The sequence below is a fragment of the Canis lupus genome, chromosome 31 (assembly GCF_048164855.1).
Source record: "Canis lupus baileyi chromosome 31, mCanLup2.hap1, whole genome shotgun sequence".
In the NCBI taxonomy this organism is placed as follows: Eukaryota; Metazoa; Chordata; class Mammalia; order Carnivora; family Canidae; genus Canis; species Canis lupus.
In genome coordinates, this window is record NC_132868.1 from 21,033,070 (window position 1) to 21,050,183 (window position 17,114).

At 49.1% G+C, this 17,114-nt stretch overlaps 1 protein-coding gene and 1 long non-coding RNA gene across 6 annotated transcripts in view; one reads left to right on the top strand and one right to left on the bottom strand.

Moving 5' to 3' along the window:
• Positions 1-6,332: 6,332 nt before the first annotated feature.
• LOC140622160 (uncharacterized) lies at positions 6,333-10,776 on the bottom strand. 2 transcript variants are annotated; one of them, XR_012021861.1, is made up of 3 exons: positions 10,592-10,776; positions 8,727-8,836; positions 6,333-8,534 (listed from the first exon to the last, which is right to left on the bottom strand). It is a non-coding gene; the product is annotated as an uncharacterized lncRNA (long non-coding RNA). The 2 variants fall into 2 exon arrangements; XR_012021860.1 differs by lacking the exon at positions 10,592-10,776 and having other exon boundaries at positions 8,727-9,281.
• The window catches only part of ST6GAL1 (ST6 beta-galactoside alpha-2,6-sialyltransferase 1), a 121,974-nt gene continuing 113,864 nt past the window's right edge, over positions 9,005-17,114 (top strand). For 3 of the 4 annotated variants that reach the window (XM_072807775.1, XM_072807771.1, XM_072807778.1), the window contains exon 1: positions 9,608-9,765. The gene's annotated coding sequence lies outside the window, so the exon portion shown is untranslated. Of the gene's footprint in view, positions 9,146-9,607; positions 9,766-17,114 lie in introns of those variants that run through there. The other variant, XM_072807773.1, reaches the window with a different exon arrangement.

A 17,114-nucleotide genomic window follows, 5' to 3' on the forward strand; every position in this document is an offset into this window, starting at 1 on the left:
GGCTCCATGCACTGGGAGCCCGATGTGGGATTCGATCCCGGGTCTCCAGGATCGCGCCCTGGGCCAAAGGCAGGCGCCAAACCGCTGCGCCACCCAGAGATCCCCCCCAACATGTGAATTTTGGAGAGACACAAACAGTAGGTAATTGCAGTGACAGTGTTTAATTTTCAGTGGGATTAGAAGAAAAGAGAAGAAGGAAGCATTTTAGGCAAGACCAAAAACATTTAAGGTTTTTTCTGGATTGGCCCTAGGGAAATTAGTTGTTTCTCTCCATTTGATTGGGGTCACATCTAATAATCGTAATAGCTGCCATCTTTTGAGTACCCATTTGATGCACATAATCGTATTATTACTGATCCTGACTCTGATCTTTCCAATGCTATAGTGCTCCCAATTTATAGATTCAGCGTGGTTAAGGGTCTTTCCTGAAGCCACCCAACCAGTAAAAAGCAATGCAGGGGCCATACTCCATTTTGCTTGACCCCAAAGCCTGCTGAAGTGCCATTACCAAACAGTTTGCTCCTGTCTCATTAGTTATTTAGGGAATGAGCTGTGAGTAGCCTGCTGGAGAGGCACACTGCAGAGGCATGGCCTTCCTGGAATTTTATTAAAGACCTTGGAGAGGATCAGAGAGGAAACTGTCAACTAAGTGGAGTAAGTCTGTTTCCTGGCCATGGATGAAGCCAGAAGGGACCCCCACTTTCACACCTCTGTGGTTCTGGGTCCAAATTTGGGGAAAAGCTTAGAAGAAGATTCTGAACTGAATCAATTCACGTCTCTGAATCTGTTAAAGCAAATTTTGTCCTAATTTGTGGATTTACTTATATAAATAGATATTTCCATAAAATATCTAATGCATATTTATTTGAAAATATATAAAAACCCAAATCTCATTTAGTTATACATTTAATGAATGAAAAAAAATACAGTCCTGAGAAATTCTGCAAGTGTTTCTAAGACTTTAGAGAAGGAAGAAATGATTTTGGACCCAAGGCTTCCTGCAGAAGCTCAGGGTTGAATTAGACATTAGAGGAGGGCTTGTGTTCATGCAGGCAGAGTGAGGTGAAGAGGGCAGTTCAGAGAACTGAAAAAGCATAAGCAAAGCCCAGTGGCAGAGATAATTGGGGATATGAGTCAGACCAATCTCACATCACTTTGCCTCCAAGGAAAAACTGAAGATGAGCACAGTTGTTAAAGAATGGCTTTGAAGTCATGCACAGGTTGGTTCAATCCCCAGCTCTGCTGGTTACAAGACCTGTGGCCTTTGGTCAATTTTTCAAACTCCTTAAGCCTTAGTTAGTGCCTCTGTAAATGCTTTAATGACGCACACGTACAGGGTCTCTGCGAGGATTAACTATGGCACAGTTCAGTTGCCGGTTCAGTAATTTGCGGAAGTGATACTTATCTCTCAGATCATTCTGGAATATCCAGATCCTAATCTTAACATGCTCTATTTCACCTCAGTAATCAATAACTGAGAATTATTATTTCTTCCAGCTCACCAGATCTCAGAAGCAGTAACGCCGCCTCATCTTCTGTGCCAAAAACACTGAGGTGAAGGAAATGAACCATCAGGGGTCTAGGCTCACACAAAGCTATCTCAGATGGAGTGACTTCCTCCTTCCCAGCAGAAACAATAACATTCCACCAGGCATCTGGCTATTCTCTACCATCTCCATTTATCACTTTCTATGTTTTTCTTAGCCCTTTGAAGAGACAGGCTGAAAACCCAGCCTAATGATCCCTGACCACTCTGTAAAGTCAGAAAATAATGAGCAGGGCCTGATTCCTCTCAAGGGTCTCATTATGGGAGGCTAGCCCACAACAGTTTCTGCTTTTTAAGTCTCTGGTTCTCTCTCTACTTTCTGGGCTGCCCTGCAGCCCCTTATTAACATTTTAACAGAGTCAGAAGATGGAGGTTGTAGTCCAAACTTTGCCACTTATTAGCTAGGTAATCTATGGCAGGCCATTTGAGTTTCTAGGCCTCAGTGGATTTATCTGTAAAATTGAAAGATGTATAGGAAAGCGCCTTGGGTGGGAGTCCTCTAAGTGAGGAATACATTTTATTTTATTTTAATTTATTTATTTAAAAATATTTTATTTATTTATTCATGAGAGACACACAGAGAGAGGCAGAGATATAGGCAGAGGGAGAAGCAGGCTCCCTGTGGAGAGCCCGATGCGAGATTCGATCCCAGGCCCCCGGGATCATGACCTGAGCCAAAGGCAGACGCTCAACCACTGATCCACCCAGGTGTCCCCTCCCTTTTTTTTTTTTTTTAAAGATTTTATTTATTGAGGAACACATTTTAAAGGGGATAGATTAAAATGAAGCGGGTGTACTGTGCCCCCTTCTTAACCCAACCATCAGATGAGTTTCAGATTCTACAAATAAAAATCTCTCCTGTATAGTTCACTCTCGGTGTGGACTTAGGAGCTTTGGATCTGTAAAGGGCAAGGGCAAGGAAATGAGTTTCCTACCCTCTATCCTTTCTGTGAGTTTGAGAAAGGCCTCACAGAGGAACTGGCCAAAGAGGTATGATGGTATCCCAAGCACCCTGGAATTATAGCTCATTTGATAGGACCCCAGGCCAACTTGATATCACCCTTTTAATACAATGGTATATATTTAACACAAACGCCTGCACTCCCACTCCTCCCTCAGGGACACAAAAATCTTTGGGCTAAGTGGCCCTGCCCTGATGTCCCTGCTTTCTGGATGGAGTTATTCTGAGGCCTTCAGGTCATGACTCTGTAGTGCTCTGAGCCATTTAGGTTGAGAGATACAGACTGTTATTCTCATTATAGACCACCTACTTGCTAATTGAACTTGACAGTTGAGTGCTTTATGATATCAGCGAAGGAAGACTGTAATGGATAATGCGGCATTGTTCAGGGGCTACTTCCTGTATGAGGCTTGTCGGTGCTCCTCAAATGCCTATCTGTGCACATACTTAGACCTTAGCGGAGCTGGTTATAGATTAAATTAAATCACCAATCCCCATACCAACTCATGACAGGGTAATGCTGCAGCTGTACATTTCAGGTTTCTCCTGGGAAGCTACCAAAGGTTTTGTGTTGTACCCTACACAAGAAGGGCTGGAAAGTTGATGCAGCTCTCCGGGAGACATTTGACCCTTAGGAGCTATGCCAGTGATGGGAAAATATGACCTTTTCCAAAGGTTATCGTCCAGCTGTTGGAGGCCCATTAACTATTGGGGACGATGGTCAACAAGAATGTGGCTGAGGCTGCAGCCATGTCTAAGCCATTCAAAGTTCACAATCCCTTGGCAAAGGGTCCCTCACTCAGGATGCTGTTGGGAGAGAGGGCTCTTCTGGTCATGGGGTGGCGCCATGCTTAGGCATTGTTGGTGGCTTTTTATCCTGTTGGAGGAACTTCTCTGGGACAAGTTGGAAAGAGCCTTGGGTGAAACCTCGTTGACTCATCTGCCAATCCCACTGATCATCAACACTGCCTGGGGACCCATGTTAACAGCTACAGATACCCAAGGTCCAACCCCGGAACCACTGAAATGTTGGGTGGAGAATAGAACTTGTATTTTAAATGATTTCTGCATGTGATTTGAAAGGTCCACTAGGTTGGGAAACAACTAATTTAGTCCAACTGTCCTCATTTCACAAAGTAGCAAAGAGGAAGTGCTTTGTCTGGTTTCTGCAGTCTGGAACGTGAATGTTGAAGATAGAATTCAGGCCAGCTGACTGACAGGTTGGGGCACTCTGTGCTGTGCAGCTTTCCTCATGAAATGTCAGCTCTCTTTGGGGAGACGTGTAAAATACACATAGGTAAAGCACAGTAAGCAATGGCATGATCCTTTGAATGCCTTAACCACCAGAATTAGCCCTGGCTATTAGCTTGCCCTAATTTAATCAAATACCTTGGTTAAGGATCCAGCTTCACCACTTTTTCCTTGTGTGACCCTGATTAGGTCCCTAACTTCTTTGTTTCCTCATCTATAAAATATGAGCAATAAAATTGGTAGTCTCTGCCTAATGGGGTTGTGGTAAGTGTTCCGTGATGGAATGTTTGGAGAATACTTAACGCAGTGCCTGGCACTTGGCAAGTGCTCAGGAACGAACAGCTATTACTTTTTTTGTTTTTAAGATTTATTTATTTATTTATTTATTTATTTATTTATTTATTTATTTATTTATTTATTTATGAGAGACACAGAGAGAGGCAGAGACACAGGCAGAGGGAGAAGCAGGCTCCATGCAGGGAGCCCGACATGGTATTCGATCCGGGGTCTCCAGGATCACACCCTGGGCCGAAGGCAGGCGCTAAACTGTTGGGCCACCCAGGGATCCCTATCCCGAATTTCTTAATTCGTAATGCCTTATCTTGGCATTCAAATATTTTCACAGCAGACTTTCAATCTGCCTTTTCTTCCCTGATGCATGCAGTCAATGGTTTATAGGACTATTTATAATAGTGGAAAAATTGAAAGCAGCCTTAATGTCCAGCTGCAGGAGAAGAGTTGAATAATTTATGACGCTACCACATACAGCATATATTGCTAATAGCTCCTACTTAGTGCTTACTGTGACATCTCTTATTCTAAGCACTTTTCATGTAATTAACTCATTTCATCTTTAGAACCACTTGGTGAGGTAGATACCACTATCCTCATTTTATAGGTTAGGAGGTGGAGCCAGAGAGGTTAATGAACCTGTCCGAGGCCACGCAACTAGGATGTAGCAGAATCAGGATTCAAACCCAGGCAGCCTGACTCCAGAGTCAGTAACTACTCTGAGTCCCTAACTTGTCCCTCCGACAGCCAACAAATGGTGCAACAAACCGTAACAACTTGCCTGAGAGTGTTTGCCTGGCATCTAATAAGGGCTGACGTGAATGAAAAAATTTATTACGACATACATATAGGAAATGCTTATGCTATCCTCTGCATGGGGGAGAGAAGCTGGATATCATTAAACATCTTATGATCTCCACTACGGAAAATTGTAGGAAAACATATAGCAAATAACTAGAAGAAAACAGGCCAAAGGTTAATTCTACCTGTAGCAGCTGGGCTGACGGTATTTCCCCCTTGCTTCTTTAGACTTGTCTGACTTTCCTAAATTTCCTAAGGCAAACTTAATCTGTAAAATTAGAAAACAACTATTAAAAATAGCCTTTTAAAAACCGGAGGCCCTACAGAGGCAGGTTTGGGCAAAATCACCAACAGGCATCAGACACTGATTCTTTTCCCCTCAAAACATTTGTTCGTTTCAGAGACCTTTCCTTGGCCCACACAGCGTCTTGCACAAAGCCTGACCATCACTGTGGGTGGTTCTGAAGGTCATCCTCAAGTAATAAATACTCAGGAGGCAGCTTCCACTTTGGTTTTGATAGGAGTCCCTCGAGAGAAGCCAATTTCCTAGATCTTTTTGAGAGAATTTATGACAAGCATCTTTGGTTTCTGAGTCCCTTTGCCCCTGCACTTCCTTGCATTGCTGGGGAATGTGGTCTCCTGGGCATAGCTTCTGAGTCCTGCCCCGGAGCACCAGGGCAGCAGTTCCCAGCAGCCTGTGAATTATTACTGACAGCTTGATGCGCTCCTTCAGGCTTTTGCAGCCTTGAGCCACATGTGGTATGAAGGAGGCCTTGGTTTCAGGACATGGCTCAATACCCAGTGATGGAAGTTAGGCAACTTGCTTTACCTTTGAGTCTCAGTTTTGTCATCTGTGGGTGGGGATGATAAGGAGCCATACCCACACCTCACAGGCTGCTGTGAGTCCGAAAAGACCTCGAGTGGGGTAATGCCTATGCAAGCCACTTGTAAATGTAAAGATCTATATTCATGTGCATTGTCTTATTGTTTTGTAGCTTCCCACTCTTTTTTTTCATACCTTTTGGAATCACTGAGAGAGGCTGGTTCAAACTAAGGGAGACCTCCAGAGGGTAGGACTTGAGAGGTGGGAGGCAGCTGGAGAAACAACGGGAGGGTGAGGGATGCTGAGGAGGCAGGTGGAGAACTCTGAAGGTGATGTCGGGAGTAGAACATCAAAGAAAGGGATGTTGTAAGCAGATATCTAGGAAGCCTTGCGTCTTGACGTTTGGTGTGACACCATGCGGTCTCCTTAAGAAACCTGCAGGAAAGACCTCTCTCACTTTTTAATGTTCTTGCAGTGAGATTTGTAGCCATCCCCTTGCCTCCCGTACATTAATTTCATGCTAAGATTGGCCTTGAGGCAAGAACAAGAGGGGTAGCATAAGAGGACTTAGGTGCACCAGGGTTCTAGAATGATACCCCCTTCCCCAAGTGAGGATTAAATGAGAACACGCACATAGATTGTCTTGCACATAGAAGATGTTCAGTACATGGCAATTATTACTCTTTATGAGCCAAAAGATATTTTACCAAAACAGAAATGATTTGTGAATTGAGACTTGGTTTCTCCTCATATCTCCTAGGACAGGGCTGGACAGTGAAGTTGTTTGGGTGAAGCGCAGTCCAACGACACCTGTGCCCACACAATATGTCCATTTCTCTGACCATGCCTGCTCACACTATGCCCGGATCATACTCTGAGGTCTTGGGGCCACAAGGTCACTGCTTGCTGTACCAGGCGCAGTTGGGGCAGCCATTTCCCTACCACCTTGTGGCTGTGGTCCTCCCAGGAGGCCTCTCTCTAGTGTCCAGCCTCTGCCCCCTAGTGTGGTTCTTTTAGAGATGGTGCTGCTCTATTCCTGTTTTCTGACTTGGGTTCCATAGACTTGGCTTCTGTTTGGTATCTTTATCCTTGAAGCTGAGGGCACTGAGACCCAAGGTAGGGGGTGCAGACAGACCACAGGGCAGTTCCTGTCACCCTGAGCCCACCCTTATCTTGGACAATGGGTACTGAAGGTGTGCAGAAAAGAACCGTGGGGGCCGCTGAAGGTTCTATGTGAGCATCTAGAGTGGGATGAGGAAGAAGGGTTTGGGAGGATATTTTCAACCGCCTGTGCTTTCTTTGGTCTCTACAAGACTGCGTAATAGCACCACCTCCAATTCAGGAGTGCTATGAAAATACTGTCTGTGAGTGGATTGTTGCAAATGAAGGTTATAAAGTAGGGCGTTTTTTGTTTTAGCTGGTCATCTGCCTAAAACAATGACCAAGAAAGGCATTACCTAAAGTATTATTCATAAGCAGAGACTGAGTTCATGGGGGGGGGGGGGAGCTGGAGATAGTGTCCAGAGGGAAGTTAGATTCCTGTACTTTAAAGAAAAATAGTCTGTCAAGGTAGGAGCGCCAGAGACAATATCTGGGGAAGCCTTCCAGACAGGACCACGTGCCTCCTGCTTCTCGCTGACAGGTTGGAAGGCCCCAGCTGCAACCTGGAGGGAGTGGCCCCCAAGGGGAATGGCTCCACAGATGCTCCCACCCTGGACATCTCCCAGAGCTACCTCCCCACCTGCCTGCCCATCTGCCTCATAGCCCCAGAAACTTCTTGGGCTTTTCATGTCCTTTCTGGTCACCAGGATTCTGTAAGAATCCAGAGTGAGCTTCTTCCATCATTTGGCTGTAATTCTCCTTGTAAAGAGTACTGTGGGGTGGGCCCTGGAGAACCTTCTAGAAAAAAGCCTCTCCCCTGTTTCTTGTTCTTCGTTTCTTTTTTTCTTTTTAAGTTTATTTATTTATTTTTAGTAATCTCTATAGTCTATACTCGCGGGGCTCAAACTCACCAGCTCCCCGCTCAAGAGTCGCATGTTCTTTTGACTGAGACTATGAAGGGCTCAGTTGTTGTTGGTACTTAAGTTGTGTTGACACAAAAGTGATACGGAGGAAGGAAATGATTAAGGCTTTCCATTAATGTGGAAGAGGATTCAAATTCTAGCTCTTCAATTTTTCTTGGACTTCAATTTTCTCATGCATACAATGGGGCTAACACCATCGCATATCTTACAACAAGGAGAGATGATATAATAAGGCAAAGCGCTTTTACTCCCCAAATGGTGGGTATTATTTGCATGTCTTTTGTTCATTCCTGCTGTCATTGCCTCAGCTCCTATTATGTCTCCCCTGATGGCAGCTTGCAAGCTGGTCCCTGTGCTCTGTGCTCGCAGTCTCTGCTCCTGCCATCCATTTTCCAGTAAGCTGTCAGAAAAATCAGCATAAAACACAAGGATGCATGCCATGCCCCTGCATAAAATCTTTTTAAGAGTTTCCAATTTTCTGAGAATAAAGTCTGAAATCTTCAATATGGCATCCTCCCAGAAACAGTCTTCTGAGTTTGCCTATTTGCACTTATTCACTCATACATTATACTGTTATGAGCACCTTCTATATGCCAGATACTAGGCTAAATGCTTCCTAGTGATGGTTTCACATAATCGTGAGAACAACACTGTCATTAATATCTCCATGATACAGAAGAGGAAAGGGGTTCAAAGGGATTCAGAGGTTGAGGAACTGCAACCAATACACAGCGAGTGGGTCATGGAGATTTGAATTCACCCTGCTTGACACCTCCTCCACCTGGAGCTCTGTACTGAGCAGTAACGCTCCTCAGCAGCCGAGAAGGGGGCAGGGATCTGGGAAAGAGGGAAGCAAGCAAGCAAGCAAGCAAGCAAATTTGGAAGAAGGGTGATGGGGTTGAGAGGAGGATGTGAGCTCCCCTTTCTCAAGTTGGTGGTGGGGAGTGGTCACCTCGATCTGGAGAGAGAGGGAGTTCTGTGTCTGGGCTTCACCCACGGTACATCGTGTCCCCAGGGGACCCAGCCTACCTTCCACTCCTCCCTTCCCTCCAGCACAGAGCCTGGTGCCAAGTGGGTGCCCAGAATCCACTTGGGTGATGATGACTGCTGTTGGGAGTCACACCCTTCTTTCTAGGGGACTGGAGAGGCGGCAGGGATGGTTAGTGTGTATAGAGCGGCGACGCTTGCTCAACCTGCGGTTTCCTCTGGCCTTCCCCGCGCAGCCCCAGATCAGCCTCTGTGAAAGGAAAGCACCCCGCGGCCTCCCCCCGCCCCCCGACCTCAGGCCTCGCGCCCCAGCCCGCAGGCAGCTCCCGGCCCACGTTCCCTTCTGTCTGCGGGGTTCCACAGCACCTGGGGCGCGCCACGCCCGACGTCGGCAGGTTCTTGTCAAACCCCGTGAAAGGGATCTCGTGGCTTCATATTCTACGTGACAATAGTTCCGAGAGGTAAAGCGACTCGCTCAGGGTCACGCAGCCGGTCGGTAGCAGAGCCAGGATTTATAGTTCGCGCTGGTTAGGACCAACCCGTCGGGGACCCGCGGGGCGCGGCGGGGAGCGAGCCCCGGGGTCCCCGCGCAGGCCTCGCCCCTCCCCCGTCCCTGCGCCGACCTCCCCAGCCCGAGGCAGGGTCCCGGCACCCCGCGCTGCGCTCACCCGGCACCCCTAGCCCCGAGGCCCGCTTCCTAGCCCCCCCCCAGGGCCACGCCAGGGGGCTCGCGGCGCCGTGTGACCGGGGACCCACCCCGTCGGCCCGACTATTTGCATAACGGAGGCCGCCGCTTCCCCCGCCCCTCCGCCGCGCTCTTCCCCCTCCCTCGCGGGCCCCTCCACCCTCCGCCCCGGCCCCCCCCGTCCCAGCAGCCCCTCCCGCCGGACCCGGCGCCCGGCTCGCAGCTGCCCGGCTCCCCTGCGGCCGCGGGGCGCGAGTCGGGCGGCACCTGGGGGAGGGGAGCGCGGGGCCGGGCCGGGCTGGCGAGGACGCCTGGGGCACTGCCCGGCGCTAACAAAAGGAGCGGCCGCCGGCCGGCGAGGGCGAGGGCGCGGAGCGGGCGGAGCGGCCGCAGCGGGTGAGTCGGGGTGCGCAGGGCGGCCGCGGGGCCCGGGCCGGGCGGGGGCGGGCGGCGGGGCGCGGGAGGGGAGCGGAGCCCGGGACGCGGGGAGGCGCGGGGTGGCGGGGCGCGGGGCGCGGGAGGGGAGCGGAGCCCGGGGCGCGGGGAGGCGCGGGGAGGCGCGGGGAGGCGCGGGGCCCGGGGCGCGGGAGGGGAGCGGAGCCCTGGGCGCGGGGGGGGGGAGGGCGCGGCGTGGCGGGGCGCGGGGCGCGGGAGGGGAGCGGAGCCCTGGGCGCGGGGAGGCGCGGGGAGGCGCGGGGAGGCGCGGGGTGGCGGGGCGCGGGGCGCGCCCGGGGCGCTCGGAACCGGTGCCCAGCGCCGCCTGAGCGGTCTCGCTGGCGGGCCGGGGTGTGCGTGCGTGTGCGCGCGTGTGTGTCCCGGCCGGGGACCGCCCTGCTTCCCCCCGGCTCCGCCAGCCTGCGGACCCACAACAAACCCACGTGCGCTCGGCCCCCGGGAGCCCCGCTTCTCCGCCGCGCCCCGGGTCAGGTGTGGGACGCCTCGCAGACTCCGCCCCCCGCGGCTTCCGGCTCTGGCCTTACAGACCGGGAAACTGAGGCCTGCGGCGGGGGCGGGGGCGGGGGCTCAGGCGCCACAAGTCGCACGTGCGCCCAGGCCGGGGACCCCCCGGGGGTCCCCCTGCGAGGGCCGCCCTGCGGAGCCCGGGGCAGCGAGCCGCGCTGGGGGCGCCGCTTGCGGGAGGGCCGCGGAGACACCGGAGAGGCGCCCTCGGCCCTCCAAAGAAAGGGGAAGCGAAACGCGAAAGCAGTTACGGAAAGCTCACCCCAGGCCAAGACCTGCCCCGGCCGCGACGCGTCCCTTGATGTGACCCGGACCGCCCGTCGCCCCCACCGCGCGTCGGGACCAGGGTCGAATTAAGGGTCCGCAGGTCCCGCCCGGAGGCAGGACGGAGCCCAGCGCCGCCTTGGCCCTGCCCTCGGGCGACGGCCCCGGGGGGAGACCGCGAGCCTCGGCCCGCGGAGGGAGAGAGCGAGCGCCCCGGGAGGCAGCGGCGGCGGCGGCGCGGGCTCGTCTCCTCGGCCTTGTGCTTGCGCTGAGCCTCGTTGGTCCCTTCCTTGCGAAGAGCCAGCCCGGGTGTCCTCGGCCCCTTTAGGCTCGGGGCTTCTTAGGTGTTTTTACAAGCGAGGCTCGCCGAGGCCTCCTGTTCTGGGTAGGGACGCTCGCATCTTTCAGTTCTATCAGTTTGAGCGAAATTCTGAGGTCCTGATAAGAGAGGGCTCTTGCTGGTTTTGCTTTTTCTTTGCTTACACACATGCTCTGCTCAGCTTGGCAGGTTTAGTTCATCAGACCTGTTCTGGCAGTGGGGACGTGGGAGGGAGGGCGAACTGGCCTCTTAGGTGAGGGTGTTGGTGCAGAGGTGAGCCCCTCGGGTTGTGGGAGTGGGGGAGTGGGGGTGGTGGGTGTGCGGGAGTGGAGGCACCCCTGCCAGACGGTGCTCCGTGCTCGGTGGGGCTGCCGGTACCTATGGGGGTTCAGCCCGGCCCTGGGGAGAACCCGAGGGCCATCATCCCTAACCCACTGTTCCTGCGGATCTAGAGGGGCATCTGGTGAACCCTCTTGTTTTACAAGCAGGAAATGGAGACCTGGAAGGTGCAGCCGCTTATCTGAGTTTAAGACAAGTGAAATCGGAAACAGGGTTTGAGTATGGGTCTCCCAACTCCCATACTGCCCCTCCCAGCCTTGCCAGCCACGGAAGGCAAAACCAGGATTCTGTGGTCAAAAGTCAGTGGCCATAGGCAGAACAGAGTTAAACAAAGAAAGTAATTCAGATTGAAAGCTGCACCCTTCCATTATCCCTTTCAAGAGTGTTTTATTCATTTGAGAAAAAATAGATTTAATAATTCTTGACTCTCCTCCTAGCCTTTCATAAGGTTAGTTATTTTTCTCTACCCGCTGCCCCTTTGCCCTCAGATTGGAATGGGGCCAACTGTGGAGACTTAGATGTTTTCGCCTCTCATCCCTGTGCCAGGAGGTCTTTGTTTGGGTCTAAGCATGGGGCTGTTGACATCAGCCCCGCAGGGAAGAAAGTGTTTCTTAAGGGGGCTACTCCTGAGCCACTTGTGGGAGAACAAAGCATTGTTTTCATTGATTTTATTTAATTAAATTCTTTTTGAGAGTTCTGTGGAAGTTAGCTGCCTATTTTTATATTTGGCAGTGGGAAAGTTGGAAAACCAAAAAAAAAAAAAAAAAAAAAAAAACCCAAACCAAAAAACCACTTCGAGTCCGGGTTTCCCCAGAGCTCATGTCCTGTCCCTGTTATCTCCTGGTTACACTTGTTTCTTTTCTTAGGGGTTCTGGAGGGTTTCGTGTTTGTGGTCATTCCACAGGGCCTGGGAGTATAGTTTTCTTATCAGGATGCTCGCCTAAGGAACTTCAGAAATCATTTGGCCAGACCCTTTTCTTTTCCAGATGGGAAAAGTGAGCCCCAAAGAGGAGAAATCACTTGCCCCAGGACATGCAGCCAGGTGTCTGCTTTTAGTGTTTCTTTTTGTGTAAAAGGAAAACTGTTGCATCAAATGAGTTGTTGGCACCCCAGAGTAAAGTCAAAGTTATGATGGTTGTTATAACAACACCCTCTAAGTCAGAGAATGAGTTCCTTAAGGATTTAAATAGGTATTGGTTATTAAACAAAGCCCTGGATCCCTGTGGTAGCTATGGTAAAGAAGATTATGGTTATCATCACGTTATCATCATAGTTAGCATTTACTTTACCCTGGTCCTGGCCTCCTCCGTGTTTCCCTGTCTATTGCTTGCTTTCCCAGCAGGGAGCTGCCTTGAGCATAATCCTAAAGCAAAAGACAACAAGAAGCCAGAAAACAGAGACCCCACTTAGCGGCTGCAGTTTCCTTCCTTAGGAAGTGCACTGATCGTCCTTCCTGCCCAGTCTCTGCACAGACTGTGCTAGTGGGATGGAAGATGCTTACGCCTTAGAATCAGAGGAGCGGGTTTGAGTCAACCCTTCTCTCCTGTGTTCTGTGAGGATATGATTGGATAATGTGAGGGGAAGATTGGGTCTGTGTCTCCTGGACTTGTTTTGGGTATCAAGTCATGTGACGCATGCTTATAACCGCTCAGACCTCTTGGCAGGCTTGGGTACTCACCGGCTTTGTAGGTGGTAGAGAATGTTGGTGGGAGAGTAACCCCACAGGGTAAAATAGGAGACCCTGCTTAAAATAGGAGGCCCTACCTAGTTAGCAAAGAGGTATGAATGTCTGCCAAATTGTAAAGGGGCCGTGAGTGGTTGTGAGGCATATGTGATTCTAAGGTAAATAAACCTAGTAAAAAAACAAACAAAAAAGAAAACTATAACGTTCATGCCCAGGTTGTGCAATCTGAAGTGATTCCATTCATCCATTTCGTATTTACTGGTAAGCAGGCAGGCTAGGGGTGGGGTCCTTTGCTGACCCGGAGTTACAAAGAGGCAGATCCATTCTGTGCCCTGTCACTCTTGCTCAGAACACATTTGGATCTCCCTTTTAGAGATTGTCCTCAGAAACCCACAGAAAATAGATCTAATTCATCTCAATATTGACCTGTGGGGGTGGGGAGGGGTTGCCCTTTTCTTCATGAGTCAAACCAAGAGCAGGTGGTAAATGAGCCAGTAGAAGAGGGAAGGCTTCAAAGAGAATGTAACTTTCTACCAGTGTGAGGATGTGGTTTCATTAAAAAATGACAAGAATAGTTCATTAGTGACATTTGTAGTAATCTTCTGGAACATTATAATACTGAGAATTTGCTTAGACCTGGTATCAGTGATTTGTTCAGTAAAAGCCGAGTTGGGGAAAAACACCTTTTTCTCGCTTGTATGCATGTATACTGAAACTACATGATGTCGTTCTGGTTCCAATTGATGGATTCTTTCTAATCTTAGCTGTAACAGTAACATAGCGATTCAGTTTCAAGTCATTACTACGGTAATGGGTAGGGTTCAGGGTAGCCTTCAGAATCCATTTGGTGACTTAAATTTTATTTATTGTTCAGATTATGAAAATCAGGTATGCCCATGGAGGACAATTTGGAAAGTACAAAAAAGTATAGAGAAACAGAAAAAGATTCCATTATTCAAAGGTAACCACTGTTAACATTTGGCAATTTTCCCTCTGTTCTTTTTTTTTTTCCTAATGGATTTGTTTTCTCTAAATGGTTGAGAACATGCTGTATGCGCATTATCACTTGCCTTTCTTGCTCAACCTTCTCAGATACACATGTCATGGTTGACATCAGCATCAAAGCTACATTTTTCATTCATCACCCGTATCCGCTGCTCAGCACATCTGAGGTCACGTGGCCCAAGGGCTCTGATCACTTCAGTGATATTTCAGCGAGTGCCTGTGGAGGGAGGAGCCTCCAACATCCTCCTTCTATCTCAATCTGCTTCGAGCATTCAAACTCCAGCTATTTTTTTTTTAAGAGAGCGAGCGAGCACATGTGGGGGTAGAGGGAGAGAGAATCTTAAGCAGGCTTCACATCCAGCCTGATGTGGGTACCACCCTGAAATCATGACCTGAGCCAAAACCAAGAGTCGGCCAATTAACTGACTGAGCCACCGAGGCGCCCCCAAACTCCAGCCATTTTTATGTTACTTGTTATTTTAGAAAAAGTTTAAAGTCTAAGGTGGAGGGAGAAGGGCCCTGCATGTGACTTTGGGTTCTAGTCCTACTCTTGTGACCTCCAAACAACTTGAACAGTTTCTGTGGGTATTAAGTAAGCAACTCCATGGTCATTTACTAATTCAGTCCTCATGTATTCTAGTGCTCATTCTAAACCAAAGATATATGAGAAGAACTCAGCTTTAAAGAAACTCATGGTCCAGGGGAGGACACTGGGGAGCAAGAGACTGGTTCAGGGTACTACGGGAGCACAGAGGAAGCATTAGGAAGGTTTCTGGGATGGGGTTACCCCAGCCACTTCTAATTTGCCGTATGGTAATTGATGCTGTGATTAACATGCTTGTGAATAAATCTCTGTTTATATTTCAAGGTACTTTCCATAGGATAAAATGCTAAGGTTAAAATAACTGGGTCACATTTTAAAGGATATGATCATTTAAAAACTTTATAGGGATGCCTATGTGGTTCAGTTGGTTAAGCATTTGACTTTGGCCTCAGGTCTTGATCTCAGGACCCTGAGATCAAAAGAGCTCAGCTCCATGCTCCCTGCTTGGTGAGGAGTCTACTTGTCCTTCTGCCCCTATCCCCTCAAACAAATAAAATCTTAAAAAAAAAAAACCCTTCATAGGTTCAGTCCCAATTACATATGAAGTCTTCCAAGTGCTAAAGTATTACGTATTGGGGGAGCAGTAGAAGTTTAGAGCACAAGTAATTCAGGATTTGATTCGTTTTTACTGAGGTGTAACTGATATACAACATTGTATTAGTTTCATGCATACAACTTAGTGATTTGATATTTGTGTATATTGTGAGATGATCACCACAATAAGTCTAGTTAAGGAGTACCTGGGTGACTCCGTCAGCTAAGCATCTGACTCTTGGTCTCAGCTCAGGTCATGATCGCAAGGTCATGAGATCGAGGCTGGAGTCAGGTTCTATGCTCAGCACAGACTCTGTTTGTCCCTTTCCCTCTGCTTCTCCCCCTCCCCCACTCTCTCTCATACATAAATTAAAAAAAATTTTTTAAAGATTTTATTTATTTATTCCTGACACACACACACACAGAGAGAGAGAGAGAGAGAGAGAGAAAGAGAGAGAGGCAGAAACATAGGCAGAAGGAGAAGCAGGCTCCACACGGGGAGCCCGACATGGGACTCAATTCCCAGTCTCCAGGTTCAGGCCCCAGGCGGAAGGCGGTGCTAAACCTCTGAGCCACCTGGGCTGCCCTAAATTTAAAAATCTTAAAAAAAAAAAAAAATCCACCACCACACGTATAGAATTTTTTTTTCTTGTGATGAAGGATTTGAATTCTTGCTCATCATTTATCACGGGTGTAGACCTGGACAAGCTAGTTAAGCTCACTGAACTTCAGTGTCCTTCTCTATAAAATGGGCAGCACAGCCCTTACTTCACTGGGCCGCTGTAAGGATTAAATGAAATCATAGCTAAAGGGTCCAGTGCAGTGACAGGTACACAGGAAGGACTCACTAAGTGATGGCTATTATTGTCGAGATTTTTCACAACTTGCAGAAACCGTGGCCGTATTTTTTCTTAACATGAGAGCAGGCCATTGTGTGGTTTTCTGTGCTGAGGGAAGCAGAAAGTTCATTGAAATGGAACGCCTACTAGGTGACAAATTGAGAAGGAAATGATCACTTGCATGATGCATTATAAAAAAGTCTCCTTCTTCCTCTTCTTCTTCTTCTTCTTCTTCTTTTATTTTTTTTTTTATTTTTATTTTTTTTTTAAGTAGGCACTATGCCCGGTGTGAAGCCCAATTTGAAGTTCAAACTCATGACCAAGATCAAGATCTTGGAGATCAAGAGTCAGACACTTAACGGACTGAGCCACCCTGGCACCCCAAAAAGTCTTCTTATGGACAATTTCAAATATGCCAAAGTAGAAAGAATGGTGTAATAAACCCCTGTAAACAATCACTTATCTTCAACAATTATCACAACTTAGAGCTGATCTATAGCCCCACATGACTTTGAAGCACATCGCAGATACCTTATCAGCATGATGCATATTTGAGGCATTGAGTGGTGCTGCTCTTAGAGCCAGTGTCTGCTGTGACTGTTATGGGACTCTGTGTGTGTGTGTGTGTGTGTGTGTGTGTGTGTGTGTGTGACGGGGGGGGGGGGGTGCCAACTGTAGAACTTCTGGAGTTTTACTGCTCAAGTGAGGACGCCCTGGCTGCTTCATCCCACACTGACAGGATAGAAAGAACGCTGAATTTAGAGTCGGGAGGCCTAATTTTGCAGAGTGTCCCCACCTTTTGCCAATTGTCTGCGCTTGGCATGTGACTTGTGAATTTCCTCGAGCACACTCACAAACGTTTGGCAAGTACTGAATGAGGTAATCCATATGATAGCCCAAGCAGCTCCACGTTAGGTCACGGAGTCAGGCTTGAACCAGCCTTCCCTTCCCGAGAGGCAGTTTCCCTGTGGCAGCGAGGTCACAGCCTGGTGGCCCCACCACCAGAGACGCATTCAGGGAGTGTTGCTGCCAGTCTCATCCTGAGGAGGTGGCGACTGCTTCAGGGGAGCCCCTGCCGCACACTGCACCCCATGCCCGTGAATCTCTCCTTGTTCCCTTCCGCTCAGCTTTTCCCTCTGACTCACAGATGGGTGCACGGAGGCCCGGGAAAGGTAGGGCCTGCTGGCTGTGCCTGAG